The sequence below is a fragment of the Crotalus tigris genome, unplaced genomic scaffold (genome assembly GCF_016545835.1).
Source record: "Crotalus tigris isolate CLP2741 ecotype Arizona unplaced genomic scaffold, ASM1654583v1 scf7180000017550.10884619, whole genome shotgun sequence".
Lineage (NCBI taxonomy): Eukaryota > Metazoa > Chordata > Lepidosauria > Squamata > Viperidae > Crotalus > Crotalus tigris.
This window is the reverse complement of record NW_024096468.1, coordinates 10,545,687-10,563,805: the sequence shown is the minus strand read 5'-3', so window position 1 is coordinate 10,563,805 and position 18,119 is coordinate 10,545,687. Positions and strand designations below refer to the sequence as shown.

Here is an 18,119-nt window from a genome sequence, read left to right as displayed (position 1 = left end):
CTTCTATCTGTGGCATAGGAAACTTCAAGGAAGGAAGAAGTAAATTTCACTAGAGAGCCAAACAATTTCTTGCATAAGAATTTTGAAATTAGACCAGAGGCCTCATGAATGTAATTCTCAGGTGGCTTGCAGTCTGTGGGTGGTAGATCACTTACCCATATTCCCTATGGCACACCAAGTATACATCCTTGCCTGGTATTTTGTCCAAATTCTATTTCCTTCTGCTTCCCATGTTGCTCATTAGTGTAATTTATATGTCCATCCAAGTCAGTCATGGTGACTCTGGGTGGCTTACAGAAGTAAAATGCCCAAACTGAAACACAATAAACCCCCACTTCCTTGACAATAACAATCAAACAAACCACATGGGCTCCATATCACTCTGAGGCCTGGGCTTGCTGGCAAAACGATGTTTCAAGGCCTTTCAAAATGTATCAAGCTGGGATTCAATCTTATCTCCATGGGGATGATGTTCCACAGGGAGGGAACCACCACAAAGAAGGCCTTTCTCTTGGTCTCATTAGATGGATCTTCTTAAGAAAGAGGACTCATAAAACACCTTGCCTTTCTGTTCAGGTAGATGTAACAAGGAAAAGACCGTCCTTAAAATAACTTTCCCCCAAGTCTTGTAGGACTCTAAAGGTAACAACCAGCACCTTGAATTGGACCCAGAAGCAAATTGGCAAACAATATAGCTCCCACAACAGAGGTAGCATGCATGCAAATTTGGGCTTGCATAAAACCATGTGGAATACCACATTTTGAACCAATTGGAACTTCCAGATACTTTCTAAGGGCAGCCCCATGTAGAGAACTTTGTCGCAACCAAAATGTGTTCTTGGATTACAGACACATAGACTCCTTATGTGCCATATGGTAGGCATATGTAAGTCTGGGCATCCAAAGATGGACTGTATAAAGTTCTTGGATTACTTTTGGTACTGAAGTACTATCTACATTTTCACTCTATTACTTACTGTGTTAGTTTAGCTTGTTATGACTGTCCGGCTTATGGTAAGGATTTGGATGCTAAAGATATGATAAAAATAATTGTGCTACATTATCATAAAAGAACATAAATACATAATAATATATCCTAGGCCTTGATGTTTGGGTTAGGACAGAAATACCAATAATTAAATACATTGCAGTCCTTTTTGTGTTCAGAAGTGGGGGGAAAGCAAATTTCTTTGCTTCCTCTTCCAGTTGCTAAGCACCATGCATTGCAGGACATCAATTAGTCTTAGATTCTGAGTCACCTGACAGTATTTTGTTAAGAAAAGGCATGGCCTGTATCTCTGCTATTCATACCCACAGGAGAAAACCAACACAAGTACAATGCACAATAAGTAACCAAAGGTGATACTATAATAGACAGAATCAATTAAGCCTGCAATGTAGACACAAACAGTTTAATTCATGGGCAAAACATCTGATTCATAAGACATTCATTGACCATGGGTTATTTTAGAATAGATTGTGATAACCTTCTATCTCAACTGATGGGAAAAATCTTGAAACAATACACCACTGGACTTCCTTTTTTAAGCCAAGTGATAAATAGTGAGAAAATTAAACATAGTAATTAAAAAAGTCTGCTGGACTTTGAATACATAAACAAGTATATATGTCCAGAAAGACCAACTCGCAGGAAGGAAAACCCTGAGCTATAACCTTCCTGACATGGAAAGTTGGAAGGCAGAGCAGCCGAAACATTACTCAATGGGGGACTTGGTAATCTGCTGTTTAAACTGAATACCTTGCAAGATACAGCAAAAGTATTAGTAAACTATATAAAATACCTTAAACCTATATTAAAATGAGGCTAGTGTGACTACAGGACAGGAGCAGTATAAAAGTGCAGTTCAGATATGCCCAGGATTAAGAAAGTCATTTTTTTCTACAATTTATTAAAAGAAACAACTAATCTGTCAGATTACCAATCAATTTTATCTTTCTTCACAGTATGAAATGTATAGTCCAGGGGTAGGAATTCTGGAAGTTGAAGCCACGAGTCATAAAAGATCCAAGATTGCTACCCCTGGTATAGTCGCGCCTGGATAATTCTTTTGACTTTATAGCCACCTATAGCTACAGAGGCAGAAGGGAAGGATGGTGGAGAAGGAAGGGAGGAAGGAAGGAAGGAAGGAAGGAAGGAAGGAAGGAAGGAAGGAAGGACTTTTTACCAGGGTAAGTTTATGCATGATTAGGGAAATGTCACTTTGATCTAGTGTTTAAAAGCACTAAGCTAGAAAAGAAGAGACTGTGAGTTCTAGCTCTGCCTTAGGCATAAAGCCAATTGGGTGATCTTGAACCAGTTACTCCCTCTCAACCCTAGGATAGCAAGCCAATTCTAAAAATTTTGCCAATAAAACTGCAGACTTATCCAAGCTATCATTAGGAGTCTACATCAACTTGAAGGCTTACGTGGGCATGCATTAAAGGGAAATGTAAGAATAAATCTAAAAAACTGAACTTGGGAAATAAGTAGGTTTCTTTCACAAGTCTTTTCAAGCCATTGATTCATTCAGTAAAAGTATAATAAAGTTGTTAAAGTAGCTGGAAAGCTTGGAAGTAGGTGGCCACATAGCATTCTCCAAACATTACACCATTTCATAATCCTTGATCACTGCCATGCTGACAGGAATTTCAGCTGTTTGCCGTTCAAAATCCTTGGAGAACACAAAGTTCCCATCCTTCTGTAAAGCAAACATATGTTTAGTTATAATAATAATAATAATAATAATAATAATAATAATAGACCAGGTGAAGATGAACTGCATGGGTTTTGGTTGAAACATCTAACTGTTATACACCCACTCATTGCCAAGCAATTCAACAATATACTACAAGGAGGAGAAATTGAAAAGTGGCTAACAACTGGGAAAACCTACCTAATAATGAAAAATCCAGCAAAGGGGCAACACCAGGTAACTACAGGCCAATTACCTGCTTACCAACAACTTTCAAATTACTAACTGGTGTGGTAGCTGATGCAGTACAACAGCATCTAGTTGAAAACAATCTCTTTCCACCTGAGCAGAAAGGAAACCGCCCCAATAGCAGAGGAACAAAAGATCAACTCCTAATAGACAAAATGATCTTGGAAAACTGCAAGAGAAGGAAGACCAACCTGAATGTGGCATGGATTGACTACAAAAAGGCATTTGACTCTCTGCCACATGACTGGATAATCAAGTGCCTAGAAATAACAGGAGTAAGTAGAAACATCAGAAAATTTGTGCAAAGATCGATGGCACAATGGAAGACACAGTTGCAGATCAATGGTGAGAGCTGGGAGAGGTTAATATCAAGAGAGGAATATTTCAAGGAGATTCATTATCACCATTACTATTTGTTATTGCACTGTTTCCTCTGTCAACAATACTGAATAACTCAGGACATGGCTATCAAACATCAAAAACATCTGCCAGACTATCCCACCTCCTTTACATGGATGATCTGAAGCTGTATGGAAAAACATCATCTGAAATAGAATCGCTGCTCAACACTGTCCGTATATATAGCCAAGATATTGTAATGGAGTTTGGCTTGGACAAATGTGCCACACTTACTATCAAACAAGGAAAAATAGTGAAAACTGAAGGAATCAAGATGCCCCACGAAAATAACATTAAGAGTCTGGATGAGGAAGAGTACTACAAATACTTGGGTATCCTTCAAGCTGACAACATCAAGCACACTGAAGTCAAGAAAAAGATTAGAGGTGAATACATCAAGAGAGTGAAGAAGATCTTAAAATCCAAACTCAATGGAGGAAATACCATAAAGGCAATCAACACCTGGGCAATCCCAGTCATTAGGTACACAGCTGGAATAGTGGACTGGACTCAAGCAGAACTAAAAGCAATGGATAGGCAGACCAGAAAAATAATGACAATGAATCATGCCCTTCATCCACGCAGTGACATTGATAGACTTTATCTACCAAGGCAAATAGGTGGGCGTGGAATGCTACAAGTACATCAGATGGTTGAAGAAGAAAAAATGGCTTTGGAAGAATATCTGAAGAACAATGATGAAGATGCACTGAAATTAGTATATCAGGAAGGCTTACTAACTACTGGAGAGACCAAACTGGCCTACAAGAAAGACCAAATGAAGAACAGAATAGAGGCATGGGAAGACAAAGCACTACATGGCCAATACATTAAAAAAATAGCTGGGAAAGCAGATAATAACAAGACCTGGCAATGGCTAAGAGCAGGAAAATTGAAGAAAGAGACCGAGGGACTAATTCTGGCTGCACAAGACCAAGCCTTAAGGACAAATGCATACAAAGTCAAAATTGAGAAGACAGCAACAGACAGTAAGTGCCGCCTATGCAAAGAAGCTGAAGAAACAGTGGACCACTTGGTAAGCTGTTGCAAGAAGATTGCACAGACTGATTACAAGCAGCGGCATGACAAAGTAGCAACAATGGTGCATTGGAAGATCTGCAAAAAATATCATTTGCCTGTAAGCAAAAACTGGTGGGATCATAAAATAGAGAAAGTCATAGAAAATGATAAAATTAAACTGCTCTGGGACTTCAGAATTCAAACAGACAAGCACCTGCAACATAACACCCCAGACTTAACAATTGTCGATAAGAAAGACAAAAAAGTCTGGATAGTGGACGTGGCAGTGCCTGGAGACAGCAGAATAGAAGAGAAAGAACTGGAGAAGATAACAAAATACAAAGACCTACAAATAGAAATAGAAAGACTGTGGCAAAAGCAAGCAAGGGTAGTACCAATAGTCATAGGCTCCTTGGGTGCAATCCCAAAACAACTGGAGCACCACTTGAACACCATTGGCATTGACAAATTGCTATTAGTCAATTGCAAAAGGCGGCCTTATTAGGAACTGCTTCCATCCTGCGACGATACCTGTAATACCATCAAACATCCACATCTGCCTATCCCAGGTCCTGGGTAAGGACTCGATAGGTAGACAAAATACCAAATCCAGTCTGAACATCTGGCTGACTGTGCGATGATTGAGAATAATAATAGTTGGAAGGGACCTTGGAGGTCATCTAGTCCAACCCCCTGCTCGGGCAGGAAACCCTACACCATTTCGGACAAATGGCTGTCCAGTCTCTTCTTAAAAACTTCCAGTGTTGGAGCATTTACTGCTTCTGGAGGCAGGCTGTTCCACTGATTAATTGTTCTCACTGTCAGGAAGTTTCTCCTTAGTTCTAGGTTGCTTCTCTCCTTGATTAGTTTCCACCCGTTGCTTCTTGTCCTGCCTTCAGGTGCTTTGGAAAATAGCTTAATTCCCTCTTCTTTATGGCAGCCCCTGAGATATTGGAATACTGCTATCATGTCCCCCCTTGTCCTTCTCTTCGTTAAACTAGACATACCCAATTCTAGCAACCGTTCCTTATATGTTTTAGCCTCCAGTCCCCTAATCATCTTTGTTGCTCTTCTCTGTACTCTTTCTAGAGTCTCAACATCTTTTTTACATCGTGGTGACCAAAACTGGATGCAGTATTCCAAGTGTGGCCTTACCAAGGCATTGAAGAGTGGTATTAATACTTCGCGTGATCTTGATTCTATCCCTCTGTTAATGCAGCCTAGTACTGTGTTGGCCTTTTTGGCAGCTGCCGCACACTGCTGGCTCATATTTAAGTGATTGTCTACTAGGACTCCGAGGTCCCTCTCACAGTTACTACTATTGAGCATGGTGCCACCTATGCTGTACTTGTGCATTTGGTTTTTCTTGCCTAAATGTAGAACCTTGCTTTTTTCACCATTGAATTTCATTTTGTTAGATCAAAGAACAGTAAATAAAACTAAGGAAAATGAAATGATTAAAAAGATAATTAAATATAATCAATCTGCAGAACTACAAATCTTTCTCTTAGTAAGTGTGCCTGGAAATCTGCATCCCCACAACTACTAAAATTTGTTGCTGAGAAAATGTGGCTTTCCATTTCTTCATGCTTATATATTTAGTATAACAAAATATTTTTGAATAGTAAATCCAAATATATAAGAAAAAAATGAAGATCTTTCAGGAAATATAATCAGAGAAAGTACAACTTCTTGACTTTCTTGAACACTTACCTTTTTAGCACATTTGAGCAAGTGATACTTTTTTTAACAGCACCTATCTAAGTCATACAGATTGCCATTCATTACACCACAGGTGTTACCATTTTTCTTCCAGTCACCTCCAGATCAGCTATTTCCCTCTTCCAATGATGGGAGTTAGGTTGATTTCTAGATAAATCCTGAATAATATGATCAAGATAATTGGCTCATTGTTGTGTGATGGTACCTTCTAGAACAGGGGTGTCAAACTGCCGGCCTGCAGGCCAGATGCTTCATGCAGAACCCATTGCCGGCAATGGCAAAACTCTCCTGATACGTTGCGCGACATCACGTGACGTCACGAGTTTGACATGTCTGTTCTAGAGAATTCCTTCACACTACAGGTTCCTTTAAGGAAGTTGCAGAAATATCAACTCAGTCATACTTTTCAGTATCAGCAGCTGAAAAATGAATGAATGCACTAAAGAATGAAAAAAACTAAAAAAAGAACTAAAGAACTAGAGTAAGATATGGATAGTGAGAAAAGAGTGCAAAAATAATTGCATTTCTTCAATATTTATCTCTTTTCTCATTACAGGTGCCAATGTCTCTGCCATCTGGCCTATCTGATGACTAAGAGTGCTAGCCAAGAAACACAGAAATAAATAGATAATTAGCAAAATGCACTGACTTTGTGGACAGCGGATGGTTGCCAGCACGAAAGTGGTTTGCTTGCTCTTATGTTCTATCTTTTTTTCTGAACTTGCTCCATAAACTTGTAAGACAAGATCGTTGGCTGGAGGGAGAAAAAGGGCTCACTTGAATCCAACAAAACCATTCAATGAAGCTTGGCTGCTTGCAGAGATCAAAGCAAGATTTGCTATTTATTCATGCTGCTATAATGTTTAAAAAAGAAAAAAATCAAGAAAGGAGGTGAAGAAAATGCTACAAGATGCAAGATGTTATATTGTTCTTCAAACAACAGACCAACAAGGTTGGTTTATATAAGGTACCACACCTCCCCATCTGATCACCCCATTAGATGTGGCAGAAAAGGCATGCTGCAAGTACCATCACCTAGAGACCCACATTTGGTGGATCCCAGGAGATGTGCATTCTCCGCTGTGGCATGGCCTTTACGAAATATTCTTCCCTTCCCCGATAGTTTAGGTCCATGCATTTTGATATTATAACATTTCCACAAGACCTGGTTATCTTCCCAGATCTGAGACTGATAGATGGTGAGATGGTTCCATTGCTAGATGCCCATTCTTATACTCCCTTTGCCTGGAGTTGGGATATTGTTTCCATAATTTTATTTTAATCTGGATTTTATGTTTTATATGGTCTGTTTTTATACAAGTAGTCTTTGATTTACAATAATTTGTTTAGTCAAGATTGTTTGAACTTACAACAGCACTGGAAAAAATAACTTATGGCCATTTTTCACACTTACAACCATTACAACATCTTCATGGTCACGAGATCAAAATTCAGTCACTTGACAGTTGCAGTGTCCTGTGGTCATGTGATACCCTTTTGCAACCTTCTGACAAGCAAAGTCAATGGGGAATCCAGATTTCACTTAACAATCGTGTTACTAACTTAATAACTACAATGATTCACTTAACAACTATGGCAAGAAAGGTCATAAAATTGGACAAAACTCATTTAACAATTGTCTAACTTAGCAAAAGAAATTTTGAGCTCAGTTGTGGTCATAAGTCGAGGATTACCTGTAGCTGTTACTTGATTTTAAATCAGAATTTTTTTTTATTTAAGTTTAGTAGAACAGGGGTCCCCAACCCCCAGTCCGTGGACCAGTACTAGGCCGCGGCATGCCAGCAATCAGTCCGCACAAACAAGGAAAGCCCCATCCATAGGATGCAGGAAGCACACAAAACTATGCCCCTCCGGTCCATGGAAAAATCTCTCTCCACATAACTGGTCCCTGATACCCAAAAGGTTGGGGACCTGTGTATTAGAAGATAAAATACAAAGATTAAGAAAGTTAAAAGAGAGACACCCCCCCCAAAAAACAGTAGTGACTTCCAAAGTTTTTCAGTGCAATAGAATATAAAAGGAATTTTAGCTTAAACTTTTTGCTTTACATTTCTAAAAAATTCAAGCCATTTCTAGGACAAATCATTATAATCATCTAGACTTTTTTTTCCAGTTTTGAGTACAAAATCCAGAAGTAGTCTCCAAATAGAAACAAAACTAGATGTTGTTTTTTCTCTTTAATGAAAACAGTCAGTTTTGCCATCTCTCCAAACTCTATCACCTTTACCAGCCATTCTTCCATTGTGGGAATTGGTATATCTTTACATCTTTGTGCATATAAAATTGTCATGGTTGTCAACATAGATAGTAATAAAGTTTCAAATTTTCTTTCAAGCTATTTGTCCATCAACCCTAAGAGGAGTTTTTTTGATTATTGTATTTTGTGAGATAGGTGGCTGTATAAATTTAATTAACAAATAAAGAGAAAAGCAAATATGAATTAAAAAAGACAAAATGAAGGGGAATAGGAAACAAAATGCATACATAACATACAATAGATATGGAAAGATAACTCAGCATTTAAACAATGAACTAACCTTTGTCCATAGAGATCCGTTTTCAATGGTATTTCTTTAGATCAGTAGAAATCCATTTCAAAGGACAAATGTGAGCAAATTCTTCAGTTCAGGTTTTGAAGTGTCAGGAATACAAAATTTAATTGTAATCCAAGCTTGATAAATTCAACTTTCACTGGTAAATTGATTATTTAAGGCATATTATTAACCAATACAACAGCATCTTTAAACTTTCATTTCTTTTCTTAAAATAGAGATTGTACCAGACCCTAAATAATATAAAGAATTAGGATTAGCTAACATGAACTAAAAAAACCCCAATCAATCCCCTGATGATGTTATCCATTCAACTATATTCAATTTTCAGCGATTCTGTGGGCCAGTTCTTTTTACATTTTCTAATTTTGTACAGTTTCTTTTAATTGTTTTATGTTTTGGCAGGTGTTGGCTTTAATGGTGTCTAGCCTCATTTCCTCATTTAATGATGTCTAGCCTCATTTTGGCAGCCTCATTTCCTTTCTCCTTTTCTACCAACTATTCTGAGTATAATTGCCTTTTCCAGTGAGTAGGTGATCCAATAGATGGCAGCAAATAGGTAGAATGTTTTGTATTTATTTCTATTTTCTGCCATCTAGTGGTTACCTGGAGCTTTGTAGTCAAGATGCAATCTCCAAAAAATAATACAGATAAAATGCCATTTGTCCTCAAAAATATTTCTTCTTCTGGAGTATTATGGCTAAAACCCATAAATGTCTCAAGTTACAAATTAATATCAGTGCAATTATAATGACTCATAAAGGTGAATGCATATCACTAAACAATCATTACAGAAAAAGGACAAAAGAGTGCATTAATATTATTAAATATGCTAATCCATATAAATAAAAGCAAACTTCAAAATTCAGGTAGCCCTTGACTCATGATCATTTATTTAGTGACCATTCTAAGTAACAACTGCACTGAAAAAAGTGGCTTATGTCCAATCTTCACACTTATGACCATTACAGCATCCCCATGGTCACAGTGATTAAATTTCAAGTACATGGCAACCAGCAAATGCTTGAACAGTTGCAGTGTCCCACAAATCTAAAAATATCAGGGTCCTTAAAACCAAACATCCTGTCCAACAATTGAAATGTCCCAGTGTCATGTGAACACCATTTCCAACCGTCACAGACCACTTCTGAAAAGCAAAGTCAATTGGAGAAAGCAGATTCATCTAACCATAGGACTTAAGGATTTAAGACTACCTTAAATCACATTCCTACCACAGTACTACAAAGAATCTACAAATATCAGTCTCCTATCACTGGACCTCTTACAACCAAACACCAAAGGTTCTACATTTAGGCAAGAAAAACCAAATGCACAGGTATAGTATAAGTTGTACCTTGCTCAATAGTAGTAACTGTGAGAGGGATCTCAGGGTCCTAGTGGACAATCACTTAAATATGAGCCAGAAGTGTGCTGCATCTGCAAAAAAAGCCTACACAGCGCTAGGCTGCATTAACAGAGGGATAGAATCAAGATCACATGAAGTGTTAATACCACTTTACAATGCCTTGGTAAGGCCACACTTGGAATACTGCATCCAGTTTTGGTCACCATGATGTAAAAAAGATGTTGAGACCCTAGAAAGAATACAGAGAAGAGCAACAAAGATGATTAGGGGACTGGAGGCTAAAACATATAAGGAACAGTTGCTGGAATTGGGTATGTCTAGTTTAATGAAGACACACGATAACAGTGTTCCAATATCTCAGGGGTTGCTACAAAGAAAAGGGGGTCAAGCTATTCTCCAACGCACCTGAAGGCAGGACAAAGAAGAAATGGATGGAAACTAATCAAAGAGAGAAGCAACCTAGAACTAAGGAGAAATTTCCTGACAGTTAGAACAATTAATCAGTGGAACAACCTACCTCCAGAAGCTGTGAATGCTTCAACACTGGAAGTTTTTAAGAAGAGACTGGACAGCCATTTGTCTGAAATTAATAGGGTTTCCTGCCTGAACAGGGGTTGGACTAGATGACCTCCAAAGTCCCTTCCAACTTTATTATTATTTATTTTAGCATCTCTTGTTTTTATACAGGAATCCTATAGTATATAATCTTGAAGAACAAGAGATATTCATCAGACACTCTCTAATACAAATGCAGGTGTCTTCAGGGCACGAGACAAATATGTGAAGTTGATACAATCTTCATGTAGACACTTGCTATTACTAATATTTTTCTAAAGATATTCAGTTTTACTTTGTGATGGGCTTAATCCATGGCATGGGCATGGCAAAATCAAAGCATCCAATCTTTTCGTACATAATCACCAGTCCAGTGCAGATATTCATCCTGCATGTACAAGAAGAAACCTTGACAAAGCAAATTATAAGCTCTCCCAAATGTCTCCACCTTTTTGTTTTCACCATCGCCTCTCTTAATACATAGATCTGAAGAGAGTTTATAAGTACCTCCACCTATAATCTGATTATTATCTTTCAAGGGAAGTTTTAAAATGTAGTGCTATTGGTAGAGAGACTTGCACATCAAGATGATGATTCTAAATACTAAATCTGGAGCCTGCTGACAGAACCTCCCTATTAGTATCTCACAGTGTGTGCGGTTGAAAGAAATAAGAAAAGAATTACACCAAAAAGTTTGGCAGAACTGTAGCTCTTTACAAAGTGGCTCAGGTGAATGAAGCTCTTATCTTAGAAGTTTTCTCTTCAACAGCAGTTCTCAAACTTATCTGGTAATCACACAATGACAGAGGTTACCTGGACAGCCTTGGAAGCAGTGAAGACTTGTAACCAGCAAGTTTTGGCTGCTGTAAGCAAAACACAACGAAAAAGTCATCAGACAGAAGCCTTCCATTTCTTTTCTCTGATTTGTTCATTCCTAGCTAGTAATTGGTGAAAAGTTGGATTTGTTGGCTGGCTATATTGGAACAATTCACATCAATAAAAAGAGGGTTATACAAGGCAAAAAGAGTCTACATTCAATTAAAATTCCTGACTATATGTAATATCTGATAATTGTGCTGTTTGGAGTATGCAGGAGTTTTACAGCTGAAAATGGTGAAGAAGCCTTAACAACCTGAATAGAAAAGGCTGACATCTATGGTAAAAGAAAGTAATTTAGGAATGTAATTTGAATTTAGGATACACATTTATTGCTTTTTCTCCAGATGTCCTCCAAGACATATTTAGCATTTCCTGGAATACAATCTTGGAGGGGGGGTGGAGGATACTCTGGCTAAATCTACTCTGTTTCTCAACCTTTTGGCTAAGATCAAGTATAGTACTTCTTTTCATATCTTGAGTAATCTTCCATGTTCTTAGTCTTTTGCAATGAGGCAGCTCATTGTCCTGGGAGATTTACAATAGACACAAAAGAGAAAAAAAATCTGAAGTAGGACAAGGGATAGAAGGAATATTACACATATGTATGCTTGCACTTACAGTGATGTTTTGGTAATAAGATTCCTAAAATTAACAATGACAGCCATTACAGCATGACCTTGCTACCTGTTTCCTTCTGCTGAAGGATTAAATTCTGTATGTTACATACTTGTCATCTGGCTCCTAAACAATTTACTGACTTATCTGTGATGGAAAATATTATCCTAGCAACAACTTTAAAGTAAGATTGAGCTACTGTCATGTTCAGGTCCTTGAAAAGGGAGCTATCTTGTTCAGTAAAATGTCCTGGCCTTGGTGATACGGGTGCTAAAAAGCAGACGTCAGGGCAATTTGGCGCAACATCTGTCACCCCACTGATCACCAGGGTGCTAAAAAACACAGATGAAACTGATACAAATATGAAATTCAACTCATCCCTCTAGTTTGCCTTTTATTCTAAAGACCATCACCCATTAGATGTTCCACCAAGGCAGAAATGAAATTGTAATGAGCAAGATACCTTGTCTGGACTGGTCCCCCTCTAATCCTAACCTATCAAGACCCCCTTCCAGTGTCCCGCAAAAAAGATTTTGAGACATGCTCATAAAATGTCAGAATATTTACTTAGCCATATGTAGAATTCTCCTGAGTTCCATTAGATCTAAGTAACATGCTGTAATTCAGAATCCTAATGCCAGGAGAAAAAGTAGGGCAATAACTTTGTCTACAAATAAGCATGATTGGAGTTTGCTGTGCTCTAAGTATGTCATTGGTTAATCTCGACTATTTTATCTTAAACCCAACAATTACTGTGGATAAGGTAGTTTTGATTTATAGATCAGGATTGATAGTATCAAAGACTTTGAGACAACCACGATCCAGAGGACTGAGAATCTCCAGACATCAGGATTTATAAGAATAGTGAAGGTGCAGACTGCAGCATAAAACATGTAGACTGTTTTCTTCCCCAACCAAAGTACATAGTGATGGCAAAGAATATAGGGGTCTGGATTTTACTTCAAAATCACTTACAAAATCATTTGAAGATTATGCTTATTTCAATTTAATATCAGTCTCTATGAATTTCATATCTCCAAGTAAGAAAATATATTTCCAGATTTCCAGGAGAAGGAGAAGGAGAAGGAAAAGGAGAAGGAGAAGGAGAAGGAGAAGGAAAGGAGAGCTGGGTCTCTTTTATCTTTTGTCATAAGAAGGATCTCTTATGACAAAAGATAAAAGAGCAAAGATGGTCATTACCATAAAGCTGTCTTATAAATACAGATTAAAGGTGAAGATACTGTGCAGCGTTTATCTTGTAATAAAGCAGACTCTTCCCTTTCCTTTGTTCTTCTCATATATGTCAATTAAATATATTCCCCCACTGAGAGATAATTTCTTTGTTCATTTCCTTTTCTCCTTCATTATAATCCTTTTTCTTACACAACCAAATTCACTTCAGGCAGTTCATCTCAGAATCCACAACTTGAATTTCATTATATATATTAGGGAAGCAATCAGTGCAGCTAAAAGAGGAGATATTTAATAAGAAGCTTGAGTAGCTAGGATGATGGACCACTAAGAGAAAATTTGAAAATTTGAAACACCCGGTTCACCTTTGTTCTTTACCAATAGCGTATTTGAAAGGAGCAAACAAAATTGCTTATAGTCCACACTAGCAAAATCTTCTGGAAGGATCTTTCTATCACACGTCCTCAAAACTGGATTGGATTTTAGCATAAGTTAAACAAGCTACATATAGGGCTAGATGGCTCAGGGGTTAAAGACACCGAACTTATCAGCTAGAAAGCTGACAGCCCGAGTTCAAGACTAGAGCGCCATCCAATGTGGTGAGCTCCCATTACTTGCTCCAGCTCTGCCTACCTAGCAATTCAAAAGCATGCAAATGTGAATAGATAAATAGGTACCACTGGTGGAAGGTAATAGCATTCTGTGCACTTCAGCATATAGTCATGCTGGTCACATAACCATGGAAGCATCTTTGGACAATGTTGGCTCCCTCAGTTAAGAAATGGAGATGAGCACTGCCACCTAGAGTCAGACATGACCTAGGAAGGGAAAACTTTACCCTTACTTTATAATGTATCCTACCTAATTGTCAAAAATATAGAGCATAAGTTAATTCTTTTCCGTTTTCCACAAAAAGTCCATAAGGGGTTTCTAGCCAGCAATAGTATTGTCTTTTCTCTAACCAAGAGGTAAATTTGGCTATTTTAGCAAATTCTATCGTTTTCAGCAACTATTCCTCTGTTGCAGGTATTGCCAGAGATTATTCTTAATTTCCATAATACGATCTTGTTTCATGATCAAGAAAAAGAACTCTGCAGGGGCACTTCTGAAGAAGTGTGCATAAAAGGAGGGACTCCAATTGTAGGGGTGAACAAGCGATATAGGAAGATCAAACTCTTGATCCTATTTAACATAATTAAAACCAGCAGCTATGCAGAAATACTCAGAGACTGGTCATTCTCCAATAATGTAATTTTATATGCTTCTATGAAGAATTTTAATCATTGGGAGATATTTCTTTTGGAGTGGGGCAGCAACCTATGTGGCAGTGACTGACAGAAACACTGGATATTCATATCACTTTGCAATACTAAATAACTGAGATAATACGGTACCATATATGGAAAAGAGCACCTGTTTTCCAGGTTTTAAATATTACAGGTAGTCCCAGCTAACAGCAATGGTTGCTAAGTGGAAAATCTTATTTCTGCAATAGACTAATGACTTCACTTCTGCTGCAGTTGTTAAGTGAATCACCCACGATCATCAAGTGACACATCACATGACTGTAACTATTTGCTGCTACATCTGGACTAGAAAAGTCTGGACAATCACTTTAGGGCAGTAGCCCCCAACCTTTTGGGCACTAGGGACCAGTTCTATGGAAAGATGTTTTTCTGCAGACTGGAGGGGGCATGGTTTTGTATGCTGCCTGCATGCCATGGATGGCGCTTCACTTGTTTGCATGGAACGGTTTCTGACATGCCGCAGAACGGTGCTGGCCCACAGACTAGGGGTTGGAGACCCCTGCTTTAGGGCAGGAAAGAAACCCAGAAACCTATCAGTTTGCTGCCATCTATTGGTCAACTGGGTTTTTACTTCTCCTGTTGAAGCCCAGTTTTTATACCCATGTGTTCACTGTACATTTAATGTATGGAGATAGGGAGTAGAGATTTGATGTACAATCCTGTTTGTGTTTCATATACCAACAGAGAGAACTCTAACTCTTTGCATCCATCTAGACATCATCTGCTTTCTGCAGCCAGATACAGTTGCCTTAGCTAATTTGCACAAAGCAGTTTAGAGCTGAAGTATATAAAATCTTCTTGCTGGGTCATTTTGTGTCTCATTTTGAGAAATGAGATGATTAACTCTTAGATCTAAACTCACCATTCTGAGTCTTCCCAGATGGAAGGCTGTCCTGACTAGTTGCACCAGTTTTTTCTGAGTTCAAAGTCCTGGTCTTGCAATTCAAAAGCGTAAAAGGTTTTATATCCACATTATTTAAAGGACTACCTACTTTAAGGATAAGCAACATGGTATTTAGGGACATTTACCGAGCTTCTCAATATTTAGCTTGTTGCCTAACTTTCCTGCCCTACATAGCTTTTTTAAAGGTTCTTTCAATTTATAAAAATAAGTTGAGAGGTTGGCAAGTTTCAAAGCAAATTGCCACCTGTGGATATCAATATTATAATACTTATGAAGTCACTTAGGCTCTTTAAGGCAGAAATGAAAAGTTATTCTAACTTGATTTGAAGGTCTGCCCACCTATCCAGAAAGAACAAAAATTAAAGATTCCATAATAAAAATGGCAGGAAGCAATTTCACCCGTGTCTAGTGGTAACCGGATATGTTGTGACTTTTTTGTTTTCTGCTTTTTTATATAGAACGGTGTTTTAGAAAAGGGACCAATATTTCAAACTATAAAACCTTTTCAACATTTTAATGGCCCTCATTTAGCAGTCTCCAAATTGAATAAATGAATTGTTCATATTGATCTTCACCCTCAAATAATGTAAAAGTCTGCTGTTTGGCGGATAGGTCTGTACAATTTACAAAAATTTGCATAATCTACCTTAAAATCTCATACAACTTGCATAACTGCTTAAAACTGTCTATTTATCTGAAGTACGAAAAATTATGTAAATTATACAACTCTGTAAATTTATATAGATTATGTAAATTGAAGTTTGAGGGATATTCAGATTTAATGGATGCTCCTTTCCCAACAAAATCTGTTAAAAATTGCTAAATCACTTTGGTTTCATTTTCATTTTCTGCTCTGTGAACAGGACAACAATAGTGATTCATTATCTCAGCAGATGGCAGCACTTTGCTTGTCTTGTCTAGAATTGGAAGTTAGCCAAGATCTGGCTAGGTTAGTACTTACTGGAATTTCTCCAGGGAATACAAGGGCTGTAGATTAGATTATGAAACTGAACAGAAAATCCTTAAAGAGGACAATAGCTGTCAAAAAAGTGACACCAGATGTTGAGCTCACCTTGAAGGAGATTTTTACCTTTCATTTTAGTGATCCATCTTGTCATGCTCCTCATGTGAAGATAAACAAAGAGAAGAATGTCTATGGATTCTCTGACATCTGGGTCAGAGTTGTCTCAAGGGTAATTTTTCTTTCTTTCTTTTTTTTCAAAAGGCAACTGGACTATGTTTATTATTTATTTATTTATTTATTTTTGAGGAGGAAGAAGAAGTTTCTCTTCTCATCCAAGAAACTTCATTCATAAATTACAACTGATGAAGATTCTTGGATGAGAAGCAAAACAACTTCTTTCTTCTTCTTCTTCTTCTTCTTCTTCTTCTTCTTCTTCTTCTTCTTCTTCTTCTTCTTCTTCTTCTTCTTCTTCTTCTTCTTCTTCTTCTTCTTCTTGCCTTTTGGAAAAAATAAACATCTTTGAGACAAGGAGAAGAATGCAAAAGATGTACAAGCTAAAGGTGCTCTAGTAAGTATTAATGAAGATAAACTTTTATTTTTTTTATATTGGAAAAGTCAGTTCTTATAGCCTCCTAGGCTTCATGACTTTCAACATAAACATATTGCATGGCGCCATTGGATACTATCTAGTCTAAAAACAGCATGTTGAATCAGAAAATTAAGCACAGTAATTGCAGGTGCAAAAGGATAATTATCTCAGCATTGTGAATATTTTGGCACCACCTGCAATAAACAGGGAATGCTGATGTTCTCCTGCAGACCAGAGCTATTGTTAGAAAGGTATTTTGCAGTGTATTGTGGGTCTCTAACAAGAAAACTGCTACAGTGATCATAAGAATATCAATTTTCCTCAGCTGCAAAATATGAGTTTTATGCAGTTGCTTTTGAATATATCCTATGATGTCTTGCTGGTCACCTTCAGGATTTGTGTTAGCAACATTCTATGGTCCTTGGAACCTTCAGAAAAATGGAGATGGTTTGGCATATATATGCAACAAATCTACATGGAGATATTTGCTTGGCTTCCTGAATTTACTGTTTCTAATTTTCTATAACAAATTGGAACCAGCTGTTGGAATACTTGATCTATACTAATGTTGAACTAAAGTCTATCCATTCTCCACCACTTGTTATTTCCTTTTCTCATTCAGTTTTTCTATCCTATTCTCAGGATACTAACATTTCTTTATAGTTTATTTTGATTATGTTTAAGAACTTACTTGATTTCAAGATAGCAGGGGTTATTTGCTTCCCCGATCTCTCTCTTTCTTTAATCTTCTTTGCTGTCCACACTGTCTGGCCTGCAATGTCCTAAGGTAAGAGATCTTAGATATATAAAGCCAAAGATGATGCAGACAGCTAAAAGGATGATTATATGAGAAGGAGCTTTCAGCTACCCAGTAGTTAAGACAACTTTAAAAAATTCCATACCAAACAATGAACATTAAAAAAAAAGACTATTCAAAAGCAATTTGATTCACATCAAAATGCATGAGAATGGTCAAAGAAATGCAGAACAGTCTTTGAGACTGGACTAGAAGGAAAACAAGTGATATGAAATGGTCTGTTTGGAATTTCAAAGTGGAACATTAAAGGTGGAGACTTTATCACCAGAGACAGTC

The 18,119-nt window shown here is 37.5% G+C and overlaps 1 long non-coding RNA gene across 1 annotated transcript; it reads right to left on the bottom strand.

Moving 5' to 3' along the window:
* Positions 1–1,514: 1,514 nt before the first annotated feature.
* Positions 1,515–16,718, bottom strand: LOC120306140. Its single transcript, XR_005556180.1, has 3 exons — positions 16,564–16,718; positions 11,391–11,440; positions 1,515–2,699 (listed from the first exon to the last, which is right to left on the bottom strand). It is a non-coding gene; the product is annotated as an uncharacterized LOC120306140 (long non-coding RNA).
* Positions 16,719–18,119: the final 1,401 nt, after the last annotated feature.